Consider the following 16,724-nt stretch of genomic DNA (forward strand, 5'->3'; position numbering starts at 1 on the left):
TGCCACGCTGTTATTAACTTGAAGGACTGCAGCGTCTTCTCTCTAGCTATACAGATAACAGTGTATTTAATTTAGTGTAATTAATTTACGTATTTCACCTGTCCGTCGCCCATTCCAAGCTTTGCATGCATTTACCCCAGTTGAAACAGACTATATTTCAAACAGCATTTTTAGCCTACATGGGTCCTGACCCAAATCCCACTGAGGGCAGTGGAAAGGCCCCCGTTGCTTTCAGTGGGCTTTGGATCCGGTTTAAGAAGATGCTATCAGAACCAATAGGAAAAAAAAGGAGGGGTGGGGGAAGCTATGTTAGGCAGGAAGATTTTAAAAACACATTTTTATAGACTTTTTAAGATGTACACTGTACTTTGGAGTCTTAAAATGGGCCAACCTTTGGATCTGCTCATTTGAACTGGGTAAATACGCAGAGCTAGGTTGGGCAATCCTTATCTACACTGACGAGCAGTTACAAGAGTTGTCCAACTGAAATCAATAGGCCCAGTTGTGTGAGCCAATGTTCGCTCACATGAGTAAGGATGCACAGTCCAGCTCATAAGCAGGATTGAGGCTTTGTTCTTTGGTGCAGAGTATACATTTGATAGGCTTCTTTTTTAAACAATGCATATGCTTTGTGAAACTTGTCACAATCGGATTTACAGAGTGTCCCTTCAATTTCTGTGTAGGAAACAGCAATCTGTTGGTACGAGCAAGGACAGTACAGAGGTTTGATGACTGTCTTTCCTGGAAATGAGAAAGGGAATGCAGAACAATGTGATTTCTCTCTGTTCAGGCTGCATATTTCTGTTATCCTTGACATGTTATTGGTTTAGGTGTTTTGTTTTGTTTTCTCTCTAGGACACAGTAGCAGAGGAACTCAAAAACCTTCTCAAGATTGCCTCTTCATGGAACAGTGCATATTATTTATCCAGTAGGCAGGAGCTTCTCTTTAAACTGCAACAGTAATGAATTTTAAAGGTGTATACTTCTGAAATTTCTTTGCAAAATAATTACAAGCTATCTACCAACATTTGATATCTCAGTCATTTTTTCCCCAAAGTGCCAGAAATGATTACAGCATAAAAATCTACCAAAGAGGTCTCTAGGATCACACCTCTTTTTTTAAAAAGATATTTTCAATTTGTATAAGTACAAAAGAGCTCATTTTGCCATTGTGCAAATTAAAACTGACTGACATGGTCTTCAGAAATATAGGCAAACCCAACCACTTCCTGGCTTGGCAAATTTCATTCTACAGCACATTTTATGATAAAATTATATACACCGCTGACAATAAAGGGTCTGCGGTTATAAATTAACACTGAAAAAGAAAAATCTAGTACAAGAAAATAATGCTCAGAAGTCTGGGGGAAGAGGTGGATTGTTTTGGCAAGTTTGATCGCAGATTTAACAGGAAGTTGCACTTACGGAAAATTAGTGCTCTGGGTGCCGTTATAAAATTTGGCATTCCCTGCCCCTCGGTACTTGCTTTTATTGTGCTATTTTCAGTGTTCCCATTTTTAGACAAAAGATTGTGGCAACTACAATAGCAAATTTAACTACAATTGGCCTAATCCAATGCCCATTTGTGTCAATGGATGCCTTCCTTTGACTTTGCTGGCTATTAAACTGGATCTTCTATGTGTGTGGGGGGGGAGGGGGGCGGAAATGAGTGACCTGTGAAGGTGTGGCCACTTTCCAGAACTCCAGATGGCCTCAGAGAAGCCCCACACGTGGTCCCTCAACTTTGTTTCCCTTCTTGGACTTCTCAGTAAATTGCACCCATAGGCTTTTTTGTGGGTTCTGGGTTTATTAACATAAATAAGAAACCTAAAATAAAACTCCAAGTCCCAAATTAAAGTCCAATAAAATCCAATACAAAACAAAAGTTTCTCTTCCTACTCCCAGGCCTTTCTGCCTGGGGCCTTTCCTGCATTGGCAGGCTACACCCAGTCCCTGCCTAGCTGGAGTCTTAGCTCTAAATTCCAGGCCTCTCTACTGGACCCTGCTCACTCTTAGCAGTCTCTGATCTCCCTGAGCATCACCTCTTCATTGCAGCTGCCTGCTGCTATTTATAGGGAAATCACTTGATCCATACCCAGATGTGCTTCTCAGTAATCAGGGTTGGCTGGCCTCAGGTCCTCCAGCCCTTCAGGGGCAAGTACCCTATTACCTGAGCACTGTGTGGGATAGAAAACAAAATGGCAGCATTTTAAATGACCTGGAGATCAGATCTAATTACTCAAGAAAAGAAGTTATGAAGTAAAGAAGGAGGAGCAAGGATGGTGCATTAAAGCGAACTGTTCAACAGAAGAAAGAAAACAAATAGAAAGAAAAGCAGTGTATATTATGTCTAGCATCTGCAAGTCACCTATTCCCCTAGTTTCCTTCACTGGGAGATGAAGTCAATGTGTGAGGAAAATCGGGCTACTTACTCAGGTGCCAAATTCTAGTCACCCAAATCTGAAAACTTCGGCTCAGACACACAATTAACCTAGGCCTTTTGTGGAATTGTTGCTACCCAAAAATATCTAATTGGCTTTGAAACGATGTGTGGATGCGGAAGGAATGGAGGTTCAAGCCCAATGAATCATTTTCACTCACAAATGGTAGGAGGGAATCCTTTGGCCTCTCTCAATTGTGAGTTACATTTTCAGCTCTCCTGCTGCTTTTGAATTTTTGAAAGAAATCACAAAATCAACGCGCATACCTGTCCATTTCTGAATTTAGTATGGTTAGTTGATTACAAGGACACTGCTAATGGAGTTATTCTTACACAGTGACAAGACTGAAAGGGAAGCGAGCACACTGGTACTGGGTCAGGGTGCAAAGCTCTCCTGCAGGTCTGAGTCCTACCTGCTCTTTCTGATTGGCTACGCTGGCTGTCGGAGGCAATAAGTGCACGGCAGGAGGATTTGGGAATGATTAATTGCCCTGTCTTGTGAGTGGAGAGTTCTGAGCAGCAGGGTTCTCCGTATATGTAAATACAAGTGGTCTCGGGGTTGTAACAGGACCAAATGAAATGAATAAAATGACTTAACAAAAGGACTTAACTTGGAATGTTTAGATTTTGAAGATTAGTTTCTATTATGTCCCAGTGGGAGAAAAAAATATGCTGTGTAGGAAACTGGAGAAGCTTAGTGTTCCACAAACCTGAATTATTCCACTTCAAAACCAACACTGGCTTATACCACCAGTGGAATCAGGTTTCAGTCAGAGAAAACCCAAGGAACCAGATGCTTACCTTGGTTATAAAACACCTCTGTTGATCCTAGTTGTAGTTTATGATCCATAGAATAAGATAAAAACCTCTGAATTAAATTGTGCTATGGGAAAATTATGTCCATTATTATTTTTCTAAATCTGACTCATATGCGCTTATCACCACATCCCTTATTTGACATTATATTAGAATGATAAGAAACAACATTTCTGTGGAAAAATATAGGTCCAGATCCTCAGCAGATGAGGATCTAGCCCATAAACTTCAAAAAGTGTAGAGAAGGAATGAAAATCTAAAATATTTTCTGGGGAATTATATGAAATACTTGTCAATTTTCTTTTTTCCACAAAAGATGCATTTTGCATCCCCCTTTGCATCATAAAACACTTATGACACAAGGATAAACCTTTATTAATATTTTCAGAGCTTATGTGAGTCCAGAGATCATGGGCAATTTGCTATATTCAATATTCTCTGTGGCTCTCTGATAAAGAATGACAACAGATGTTTTCAGAAAAAATTCATTTCAGAAATTGATTTTTTTGCAAATTTGTAGATCAGGCTGTAAAAAACAGATTTGCAGACTATAACCATGGGAAAAATCAGAGAAGCACAGAAATTGAGACAGAACAGACCTCATTTTGAACATCTTTCTACCACTTCCGATTGTTCTCCACATTTTGTATTATCCCGTGTCTTTGTCCAGTGACGAGCACTAATATACGTGTCTAGAATAATCAAAAATAGATTGTTTTCTGTAGTTTCACTTGTACTTTACAAAAATCCCAAACAATGCAACTTTAAAAAAATGAGATAATATAAAATTCACGGTGCTCTGCAGTCTCAAAAGATCAGAACAATAAAGTGTTCCATTACTCTGTTACCATGCCCAATAATGGTAAGAAAATTATGGGCTGTGAAATAAAATAATCCCACCCTGTTACAAGATGGCAGTGTCTGCCTGAAATACTCCATCCTGTTAGCAGGCTTTGATCCTTCTAGGAATGTTAAATGTGTTCTGCTGTCTCACTGAGGCAGGTGGCTCATTATCCAACCTTGATATAAGGGAGATTGGAGTGGCTCTCTGAGGAGAGAGGATCTAGGTGTGGGCTGAGCTGTCCAAAAGAGGAATCTAGTTGCAGCTAAGGTTGGGGAGAATGGTTGAGCTGAACTTTATATTATTTTGTTGTTAACGTCTGTGTTAATACCACCAAATCCCAGACAGAAGATGAATTTAGATTCTACCCAGTGTGGACATGCTTGAGAATAGATTCGGAAAGGCATATGATCCCACTTTGATATTTGGGGTATTGTAAATTTTAGGAAACAGAAAATCTCTGTTCTTTTTTCTAGCCCTTTTTCTTTTCTATAAATTTGCATTGTTTTCATAAGCAACAACGTAGAGGTTTAAAAATGTGTTCATATTTTCTTTTTTCTTGAGCACTTTTGCAAGTGCACCAGTGCCCAGTAAATAAAGTAGCAGCCCGTATTCCTTTTAGCAAAAGCCATATATCTGGTCAGACTTGTAATTTGCTCCGTTTATATCCTTTGCCCTTGAACTCTGGTTATTAACGCAATGTTTCTCCAAATGATGCCATATAACTCTGCTCCAAGCACATTCATAGTGACACCACACAAACAACCAAGGGGCCAGAGCTAGCTGGAGGGGGAAAAAAGGAAGCTGAATTGCATGAGATGTAGAACATTACTCAGAATGTTACAAGTTATAGAGCTGGAAATGCTGCCATTCTGGAACCTATACTAGAGGTTATACCTATTAGGTGACCACTGTCCTAAAAGACCCCTCTAAAATATCCCCAAAGGGTTTTAAGTTGCAAGTCACCTACATTCAGAGATCATCTCTCTGTGATGACCAGAGATCACATACATGGGTCCAATGTTATATTGGACACATTCTGTCATGCTGGAGAAACTGCCACTCACAACACTGAAACTATTGATCCGAATAAAAAAACCTGCAGCGTGCTGGCTAAAAACAGACATGAATCAGCAGATGGAAAAAAAAAAACAGATAGTGAAATGGACGAAATTTCAGGGCAGTTGTGAGTGAGCATTGTAAAGTATCACCCCAGGAAGAAATGGACTATTCAAATACTCCAACAACATCTACTCTACAGTAACACAGTGTAGAAATATGGGGGACCAATTAATTATTAAAGACATGTTGGCGAAAATGCTCACAGAATCTGTATAAAAGCAGTTCTTCCTCCTGGACTCTTAGATAATCAAATGTGGAATGAATGAAGTACTCTGTTGCACTACAGTGGTTTGAATGCATTTCAATGGTTTTAGCTTTGGACCTGCACGTGAAAATGGTGTGAACCAACATTCCCTGTTTGTATTGCAGTGCTATTGAATAATAAACCGTTGGGAATCAACTAAGTGTTGGATGATCTTTATTAGTCTTCCTTTCATTTATTTGTGTGGCAGGCAGTGTGACAAGAGGGCTCTGGATGGGGACCCAGAACAGCTTCTTTATTCAGGCCTTGACCTATTGAGCAAGTCACTTCACCTCTCTGTGGCCCTGTCCTCTCCCATCCACTGCTGTCTTGTCTCTTTAGGCTGGAAGGACTTTAGAACAGGAACTCTCTTATTATGTATTTGTGCAGCACCTGCCACAATTGGGCCTTGAACTTGCCTGGACATTAGCCACAACCATAATAAATAACTAATAATGATGAATGACACTTACAAACCAAGATGAATAGACACCTTGGAAATCCCAGTTATAGATGGAGCGTAGTTGGTGTCACCATTATTATAAGACCTCCAAGCAATTAAGCAACAATTTTTTGCAAATCCCTATGGTCTTCTCTAAATATAGATTTCTCTGTATTCAGAATGATGCCCAGACACTGTGAACCTTCATTGTTACTATTCAGATATTCTGTTTAATAAAAGAAACAAACAAACAAATATATAATAGTGATGGACAAATAACTACAAACAAAAATTAAATACTGACTTAAATCTTCACCTCCAATCAAAGAAAGCCCATACCTAAAGGACTGAAACAGTTCAGTCAATTCTGAGTAGTGACTGTTTGTTTTACTCCTTTCACATCTCCATACTGGTTTTGTCCAGAAGTAGAAATGTATTTAAACATGTGCCTAGCTTTAAGAATGTGAGCAGTATCCCACTGAAGTCAATGGGAGTAATAGGCACAAGCTTAAATACATTGCCAAGTTGGGGTTTATGATTAGCGAATCCCCACAGACTTCTAAGGGGGATGATGTCCATCAAGTCCACTCCCCATAAAGGTCCTTATATGTGGTCCTGGAAAGGAGGGTATTACCATAGAGGCAGCTGACCCCCTTCTATTCAATGATGGATGAGGGTCCCTTCTTCTTACTGAGATCTCAGGGGGGATAGCCAAGCACTAAGAGCCCCAATCCTGTTGTCACCATGGAAGTCAATAGCAAAACTCCCATTCACTTCAACAAGAATAGAATGGGTTCCAACAGAGTTGATGGAGGAACGGCAGGTAAGTCAAACTATATTCAAGGCTGGGAAGTCAACGTGACCATGGGAAGTAGGCATGCTGTAAAACAAATTCCAATTCACTCAGGAAATAAGGTTTCAGAGTAGCAGCCGTGTTAGTCTGTATCCACAGAAAGAACAGGAGTACTTGTGGCACCTTAGAGACTAACAGATTTATCTGAGCGTAAGAACTCCTCTTCTTTTTTCAGGAAATAAGGGAATTTTACAAGGATACCAATACTTGTGAAAATCCCAATTGTATTTCTTTACCACTGAAGTGCAGATAAGCATCTAAACTGTTTGGATACATTGCTTATATGAACAGAAATGAAACCCCAACCTTGAGGAGATTCTCCCATCACCAATCGTGGTATCTGTTAATTACACAGTGTTGGTCCAATTGTACTTATAGTGAAAAAGCCCTCATGCAATTTACCAGGTCATCTGCCTTTCCAGCTAAAGACCAGACTATTGACCACTCATTTTTTGAAATTAGAAATCAATGATTGCTCCACTGAGCTAAGCTAACACTTTGTTCCTTACAATTACAACAGAGTCTATATAGGTTTCAGAGTAGCAGCCGTGTTAGTCTGTATTCGCAAAAAGAAAAGGAGTACTTGTGGCACCTTAGAGACTAACCAATTTATTAGAGCATAAGCTTTCGTGAGCTACAGTTCACTTCCTCAGATGCATATCGTGGAAACTGCAGCAGGCTTTATATATACACAGAGAATATGAAACAATACCTCCTCCCACCCCACTGTCCTGCTGGTAATAGCTTATCTAAAGTGATCATCAGGTGGGCCATTTCCAGCACAAATCCAGGTTTTCTCACCCTCCACCCCCCCACACAAATTCACTCTCCTGCTGGTGATAGCCCATCCAAAGTGACAACTCTTTACACAATGTGCATGACAATCAAGTTGGGCTATTTCCTGCACAAATCCAGGTTCTCTCACATCCCCCCCACCCCCATACACACACAAACTCACTCTCCTGCTGGTAATAGCTCATCCAAACTGACCACTCTTCAAGTTAAAATCCAAGTTAAACCAGAACATCTGGGGGGGGGGGGGAGGGGGGTAGGATGCTATATAGCATCAAATGTGTTTTAGGATGCAGTCATGGCTGCAGGTTTCTAAGGATAAGGAAGTTGTTTAGGTAATAAAATGATGGCACTCCTTGTTTATTAATCAATATCTAGATCTGGATGACTACTGCAAAAATTGGTTTGTGAATATTCATTTGATTTTTAAATGAGTTTGCTTTGATTGTATTTGCACCCCTTCTGCCTCTAGCTAACGAGTTTACTGTCTGGAATGTTCACAGACACAATACAATTTTAGCAAATATTGGAGAAGATTCATGGAAAGCCATTTTCTAGTTCATAAATACAGGAATATTGTAGTGAAAGCTGAAGTCTAAGAGTTACTCTACCAATCAGAGATCAGAAATCATGTGACCTCTGAATTCAACCAAAACTAGCTAACATAGCACATATTTTTCAGTATTGAAATCAACTATAATAACTAAAATGAAATAGCTATGTTACCCTGACTTAACCATCAATATTTAATGTGAAAAGTGTTTTGTAGTAATCAGGTAGGAGAATGGAGTTTTAAAATGAAGTTTTAAAGTTTATTACAACAATATTATTGCATTATTAAATGTTTCCTATTGAAATGGAATAGCTGAGGCGTTTCATTTTAAATTTGAATGAAGATATGCACTTAAATATAACTCAGATAAGCTTGTTTTCAAATTTATACTGTGCAATTGGTGTCATTGCACATACCTTACTTTGAGCAACTGAATAAGCCACTAAAGTCATACTGGCAAGACAGTCCAAGTCTATGGAGATAAGTGAAGGTACTGGGTATGTAAATTTTTTGATATACTCTTTCATCCAATGCCACAATTGTTGAAGTAACTTTGATCTCTCCAAACAAGCAAGCAAGGCAGTAGAATATATTAGCATACATGCTGATGTAATTATCTCTGTCCAGCTAAAATTAACTCATTCTGTTCTCTGCCCAAATAGCGAGTCTATAGAGGATAAATTCAACACTCAACCTTCAGGCACAGAAATTAGGCCATTAGAGCCTACCCCATTTCTATAGCTAGCCCATCCATGCTCCCCCAAAGAATGCAGTCCAGAGCAGGGATCAGTGCAGGTCCTTTGCTTTGGGTGAATCTCCCATTCTGCATGTGACAGAACAAAGACCAAGTTGATAATATTTTTTAAAAAAATATTCCTATTGAATTATCAATTTATACCATCCTTGCAAGCTTGATGAAAGTACAGCACACTATATTTCCATGTTAGGTCAATACAAGATGACAGATTGAAATGCTGTGCTTGACTTGCAGAAGACATTTTTGGGCAAGCTGTTATCCTAGAATCAAATTAAATTAATAGACACCTTACATCAGGTGATTTCTTAAAACCAGATTGTGGTCTCATTTTCAGAAAAATATCATTTTTATTCCTACTTGTCAAACAGCTATTACCACTGAGATGATAAGGTTGATGATACACTGCAAGTACTGATTAAGGGGATACTGCAAATTCTCTTCTTCTTCCTCCTTTAAGGAATAATTTTCCTGTCTGTCTAGCAGGGGGGGAAATAAGCCAAAGATTTCTCCTTGTTGAGGAATAGGGATGTTACTTGGGTTTTGTGTTGTGAGGTTTTTTGCTTCATCTTTTTATCTTTATCTTTTGCTTTATCTTTTTTGCTTCATCTTTTTCTGAGCTTTTTTGCGAAGTTAGGTCTGGATGAGAGACCTTCTCTAATGAAAATTCAAAAATTCAATAGGATAGCAGGTGATAGAATACCAGATTTAAGAAGCGGCATTCTTCAGAATCAGTACCGAATCTTCACCCAAGAACGGTAGTAATGGGCTTTGTGTTGTTGGGGATACCAGTTTCTGAATGAGAGAGAAAGCCCTGACAATTTGTGATAATTGACTATTCCCTGGAAGTTTTCACAAAGGAAAGATTTTGACTCCGACCCCTAGACTCAAGTCAAATATTTTTAAAACCAGATTTTTAAAACCTACATTTCTCTTGTGATTTCAGTTGGAGAAGGTAAACTTCACATCTGGTGCTCAATTATGGTGCAGTGTTTTTGTGCTCTGTTAAGAAGCTGCTGCAGTCCATTCCAGAGGTGGCAGCATTCCTGTGTTGTGTAAAGTGATTTTTCAGAAGTATAAGCAGGGCTACATCTTGCAGTTCTTACTCTGGTAAAACTCATGCAGGATTTGGACCATACTGTGCTCAGTCTATTAGCAAATTTGTGGTAGAGCAATTTGGGATATATTTGTATGGATGATGTTATGTAAATGCAAGACTGTCATTAATTCTGACTATAAAGATTAAAGAGTAACATGGAAAACATGTATAGTGTGTGAGAAGTAATGGGCAAACCAGCACTCAAACATCTGGGTGTACAGCCAGAACACATGCAAACCTCTTGATTCTGCAAAATTGATTACCTTATGAGATTCTTCTGACACTTTCACTTCTTGCCCTCTTTAGAAATTCAGATAGAACAGCCCCCCTCACAGAAACGTCTGGTTACAATTCTGTTCTAAAGAGTACAGACAGAGGACTGAATCCTCTCCTGCACCGAGTCTCTATTGGGTTCAGCAGAAATCGGGGAGCTACAAAAGAGTTGGTTGTAGCGCACCAATTCTGGCAGCACAGTTTAGAGCAGCCTCAGAGCTGCTGTAAGCTATGTCTTGGCTGCAATGCCCCTTGGGATTGCACACTCATACTCACACCTTCTTCTGCCTCCAGTATTCCCTGTATGCTGGAGTTTGCAGATGTGGCACAGGGTCAGGTGTGTGCCACCTGGCACTGGGGGGTATCACCATCTGCCTATTTCAGCCAGATGTCATTGGGCCACACAAAGGGACACAAAGAGCCGGGCTCAGGACTGAGTCCATAGGGTGGAAAAAATAAAATAGACAGAACTCCAGTCCCCCAGTGAAGGTTCAAGCTTGACTTCTTACAATGGTCAATATGTTTCTTCTCTGCATGCCAACTTGACTACCCCTAGTTTTAAGAATTCACCTATAGATAACTTGTGTGAGCTCATGTGTCGTGGTCTAACATCAGTAAATTAGACCCTTACTGCTTTCCATATGAAATTCTGAATTTCCAGAAAACGCATCTTACAAACACAAGCAAGAACTGGAAAAGATACAAAAACTACAAAATAAATTTGCAGAGGAACAAGATGGGCTTTATTATTATTAATTCTTCTTCTTCTAACAATGTACTAAGAGCCCTCAGTTCCAGAAGAACCATCTCCACTTGATAAATAGATGTGTTAGACACAGAGTGACACATGGACAGATAAATACAGCCATCACTGGTAGGCAAAGTAAGGGCACGCGGCATGTGTCAGTATTGTGTGGTAATTCAGAGCTATCATAAAACTGTCCCACTTATGATGTTATGGCACTTTTAAGCAACATGAATTTGCAATTTCAGCTGTGCTAAATGAAGGTACAGGTTATAAGGCTACATGCAAACCAAGGGACAAATAACTTCTAGCTCTCCCCAGGTGGGTAGGTACAAAACGCATTGAGTACTGCATTGAGTACTGGAGTGTCCTGGGGGCTGCCGCATGAGTTGGGATCATCAAGGTTGCAGAAAAATGCTGCCGATGTTGGGAGAACATCACCCTGATTCAGATAATAGGGACAAATTCCTGAAACCGAGAGTGTTGCACGAAAACCACCCACACACCAGGAAATTCTCTCCTTTTTTTCCCCTGCCTCTGTCCCTCGCTTACATAAAATGTGCATTTAAAAAAAATGCAGCTTTTTTTTTTACCTCTACAGATGTTTTTCTCAAAAAAAACAAAAAAACCCACCCTTTTTGCTTCCACAGGCACATAGCACAGTAAGTCTGCTAGCTTTATCTCATACACTGTCTCCCCGGGAGTCTGAACTAAATGCATAATTTAAAGAGCCCTTAATCTGCAATGTCATTCCCATTTGGTCGGAGGCAGCCTTCACTTTATGATGTTAACTTTCTCAGCAAAGGGCAATGGCAGTTTTCTGAGGATGCACTTAGAGGCAGCATCTCATGTAAACCGTTTATTCATGATGTCCTGACATCCCAGTATAACACTGGGTGACAATGGATAACCTTCATCAAACTCTCCCATGGGAGATAATACATCCGCAGAGCTCCAGAAGCAAAAAGAAGAAAACAGATATATCTAACTATATCTGTATCTATAGATATTTCTATCTATCTCTATATCATCTCTATATCTATATATAGGGGGAGAGGGGGCAGGGAGGGTAAACAGAGCCTTTACCCACATTTTATTTTATGTTTCACACAAGCCAGGCTACCTTCATACATTAAAACACTAGCCAGCCCCAACACAGACAAGTTCTAGCTCTAACTAGCAGTCAGGTAGCTAGTGGGAGATGAGCTGTCAAAGAATGGCTAGTTTGTTCTGGGATTATGTTAGCTGGGATTGAGAATGTCCAGATCAGTCCCTCAGCTTGCTGGTTTCTCTTATTAACATGCATTGTGTGTTGATTTCAGCCGTGAATTCTTTTTGTAATTTAAGGGGTGCAAACCAACCTTTAAATGGGGAGGTCTGTTCTCTTTTTAATTAAATCTCCAGTAAAGCAATTTGCCTTTCCCATCCTAATGAGTTTTTCATCAGGGTCTTTCCCCCCCCCCCCCCTTGTGCTGTAGCAAGCCATGAGTGCCTTATTACAGTAATAATCACACTCAGGGCTGTTCCAGAGCCCACTCATCCTGAAGGCTTCTGTTAAAGTGCAAACACTGTTTCAAAGAAGTACAAGTTAACAGTCCAAGAACTGTAAGGATGCAGAAGGGGTATTTTAACCCCAAGTTCTGTGCATTAGAGTTTTTGGGCTACTGATATACATGGAAAGCGGGCATCTTTTGGGCAGGCAGCATGGTCTGGCGGATGAGGCACTGGACTGGATTGGGGCTGGGACTCAAAAGACCTGGGTTTTGTTCCCAGCTCTGCCACTAACCTGCTGAATGACATTGGTCATATCACTTCCACTCTCTGTGCCTCTGCTTCTTCTCCCTTCCCCCCCACCTTTTGGTTTTTCATGTCTATTACAATTGTAAGTTCTTTGTGGGGGAACTTTTCCCAACTATGTATAGAGTTTCTGGCACAATGGGGCCCCAATCTCAGTTGCAGCCTCTAGGTACCAGTGAAATATACATAATAATATTTTATGGGACCCATCTTTGCCATGGATATTATGCTTGTGTGCATGAGCACTCACATATCATCTACCCATCTTTGTTTCTCCCTTATTATTTATTATTCCTCCAGTTTAATCATCAGTGTAGTAGGGTGGTCTCCTGCTCTTGCCCCTGAAGGGCTGAAAAGCCAGCCCTTGGAGAGCTAGAAGCTGGGCTGAGTGAGGGAAGTAGCTGCAGCTGGGCTACACCCCAGTCAGGGCCCAGTTGGCCCTTATAAAGGCTGGGAGCCAGAAGCTCAGGCAGACTCTCTCTGGCTGGAGAGAGAGACAGGCCTGGCTGTGGAGGAGCTCACCTGGGGGACCTAGAGTGAGGCAGAGCTGGGGAAAGGCCTCAGGAGCTGGGAAGCCCTAGGCCAGCAACTTCCCAGGCCCATATGGGTATTGGGGTTGCAGAGGGGCAGCCTGAGGGTGGATAAAAGCAGCCAGTCCAAACCCCTTGTTGCCTGTGATGACTCCACTGGCTTTTATACTGCAGTCTGCCCCAGGGCGCGGGGCTAGACGGGAACTGGTAGTAGCCATGACTGAGGTGATGTGGGGATAGTGGGTGAGGGTTCCCTGGGGTGGGGAAACCCAGGGAGTGGGGCTACTGCCAAGGAGGCAGCACCTAGCGTACAAAGGGCACTGGGTCCGGGAGGGACATGGGGGCCTGGTGTAAGTGGGACACTGGCCTGCAGAGGGTGCTCCAAGGCTGGAAGTAGAGCTAATTCCCAGGACACCAGCAGGAGGTGCCACAGGGGTGAGTCCCACTCGCATACAATCAGATTGACCAGACCATTATACTTTTGTTTTGAAAACTCTAGGCCAAATTCTGTCTTGGTGACGCAGATATTAATATGAAATCACTCCATTGAAAACAGAAGAGTGGCTCTGCATTTACACCAGTTTACCTGAGAGCAGAATTTGCTCCCCTCTTCCCCCCCCACACGTACACATTTCAGGCTGTTTCTCACAGGATCATTTCTGTGATGCAAACTGCAGCTTATAGGGATATTTCACCTTAAACCAGCCAGTCTGCAACTGAGCAAGACTCTGCCCTGAATGTCCTTACAAAGTTGGCTGCAGTGGTTTGGAAACTGAGGATTTTCCGATGATTTTAAACATTAGTTACTTCTTATCAAGTGAACAATTTTGCTGTAATAACAAGGGTATTTATGTGACAAACAACTTAATATTCATTAAGGTAGTGTGAGCCATGACTTTTCCTTTGCTTTTAAACTAAAACTAGGGTTTTTTTCCCCGACCCTTCATGCACACCTTGCTTTTCTTGTTATAAACCATGGAGCCCTGGTGGGAAATAAGGAAGGAAGGGAGGGAAGATGTGGTTTGAGTTACTCAGATGAAAGGGAGCAGGGAAATATCCTTATGAGCTAAGATACTGAGCAATCTTGTAGAGAGTAGAGTACCCTCAACTGCCACTAGAGTCATTTGTGACTTGAGGGCAAGGCAGTACTTTGCACAACCGGGCCCCTAGGGACTCCCAGGTGAAGCAAACTTAGCATAGCTCATGCTTAGCTCACCTGGAGTGAAGAACCTTTTTTCCTTTCCTGATTGAGCTGCTGCCTTTGGATGGTGACATCCTGATTTGGATCTTGTCCTCGGTTAACCATCAGGACTCTTACTGAATGGGGGACTCTGTTAATCGGATAATCCTGCCGCAGTGGCTGATCACTATCTGGCAGACTAAACAAGAGCGGAGGGACTTCCCCACATCAACAGAGTAGGCCACACTTTCTTCAGACTGAGGTTAAGAACAAGCAATGGAGTCTCTGGCCGCTGCTTGAAAGCAACCCATCACTGTCATCTTTAGTTAAGTACCTGATGTTGGCACTTTGCTGGGGTTGAGGGTGGGGAGGATAAAGGTTCTGACAGGGTCATTGTTTCAAGTGGAGTTCAGCCTTTTGTTTGCCATAAATGAAGAAGACAGGAAGTCAGCAGTGAGGTTTAGGAATAATATTTGGATAATTGCGAGATAGCTCATCTTAAAGTTCAAACTGATTGAACCTGAGCTGAGATCTGAGTCAAACTTTGTTTACTGGCCCATCATCTTCACAGCTTGACACTCATAGAAAGAGTATGAGCCAGGACATACCGTTTCCTCTTGACCTTGGCAAGAGGGGAAAATCCATAAGGAAAACAAAACAATAAATAATAATAAATAATAATAACAGCCATACCGACACTCCAGGAGCAGGAAAATGAAAACAATGCTCCATTGTGTCCGTGTTCCTAATAAGTCTATCTATCTAATCGTAGCCTCTGTTGAAATCTACCAGGAAGCTGCCTGGACCAAACACAGCATGAGCCTTGCATTTAATCGGTTACTGTAATAAACATATAAAAACGATTTTTTTTTCCATGAGAGGACAGAGCAGTGGCTACATAAAAGGACATCAAATGACACATCCTCCATCTCCCAGCAAATAAAAAAGCCATCAGCTCATAACAAGGCGGTGATAAAAGGTGCTGAGGCCAGTAAGATTAAGACTTTGTAATAAGGTTCGGGCGCCAAAACTGACAGCCATTTTCTTTTATATTTATCATGTCTTCACATTGGGGTGAGAAGCCAGGACTCTGTCCCATTGCTGGCTAGAATTTATAGCAGCTCCATTATTAGGAGATTGCACTGAAATGGGGTAGGGGTATGGTTTTCTGAGAACGCTACGATAGCCTCCTACATTATACACTTGACAGGTTTGTCAGCGCTTAGTAACAAGCCTTGTAAAGTACTTTAATATCATTAGCACTATTTTCTTAATGTGTCTGCTCTCCTAGCAGCCTGAAAATATCATATATCATAGGCTGGAGGAGAGCTGACACTGTTAGCTCCTTTCCCTTCCCCCCCCCTCCAATTTGATTTTATTACCACACATAGGGTTGCTATTTTAATCAAAATAATGTAGCCATTTTCCTTTATTGATTAACAAGTAAATATGTATAAATATGTAGTTAGGGGTGGGCAACCCTTTTAGAGGATATTGGAAACTACGTAATTAATGGGTTCCTCATGTAATTACAGTGCGTGTGTTATATCTCCCCATTGTTATTTTTCACCCCCAACAAGAGACTCCTGTTGCCGGGATATTTGTGGATTACACACAAAGGGGCAGGGGCCATGGCCAGAAAACCCAGTCACTTTCCTTCATGGCATTGCTTTTGTTTTGAACAATCTCCGTAACAAGGAGAATCCATCATTCTCTGTAGAAGATTATTGACAGACGAGGGGATGTGTCCCTGATAAATATAGTTTATTTGAAATACAAAGATCATTATTTTTAGCATTTTTTAAAAACCAGTTTGGAGAATAATTTGTGAAACAGTGTGATAGCAAGCAAGGTGCTGTCTCCTGAAGGTTGGTAGAAAAAGCAGAAGCCCATGAAAGAGTAAAAGTCAATCAGCCTTTACAGGAGGAGTATATTGGCTAATGAATATCTTACAATGCTAGTGTTGACTGGGATACACTAGAGCAAAAATGCAATAATTGTTTATAATTGTGTTTGAAAATAAACATGTATGAAGTGCTTTGTAAATGTACGACATTATAAGCAGGACTTGGATCTCATTTGGGAACAGGATATGCTTCTTAAGTAGGAGTCATGTTTATGCCTGGCATTGTAAATATTCTCATGTGTGACCTTGATCGTAAAAATCCTGGCATTGTAAACAACTGCACTAAATCTACACAAAAAATGGGCTCGGGCAAGGAAAACAAATATGTAAATGAACCTCA

The 16,724-nt window shown here is 41.0% G+C and overlaps 1 long non-coding RNA gene across 1 annotated transcript in view; it reads right to left on the reverse strand.

The window, feature by feature from the left end:
- LOC311527590 overlaps positions 1–16,724 on the reverse strand; it is a 560,808-nt gene that overhangs the window by 509,414 nt on the left and 34,670 nt on the right. The gene's annotated exons all lie outside the window — the stretch shown is intronic.

This window comes from Lepidochelys olivacea (assembly GCF_965140295.1).
Source record: "Lepidochelys olivacea isolate rLepOli2 genome assembly, chromosome: 10".
In the NCBI taxonomy this organism is placed as follows: domain Eukaryota; kingdom Metazoa; phylum Chordata; order Testudines; family Cheloniidae; genus Lepidochelys; species Lepidochelys olivacea.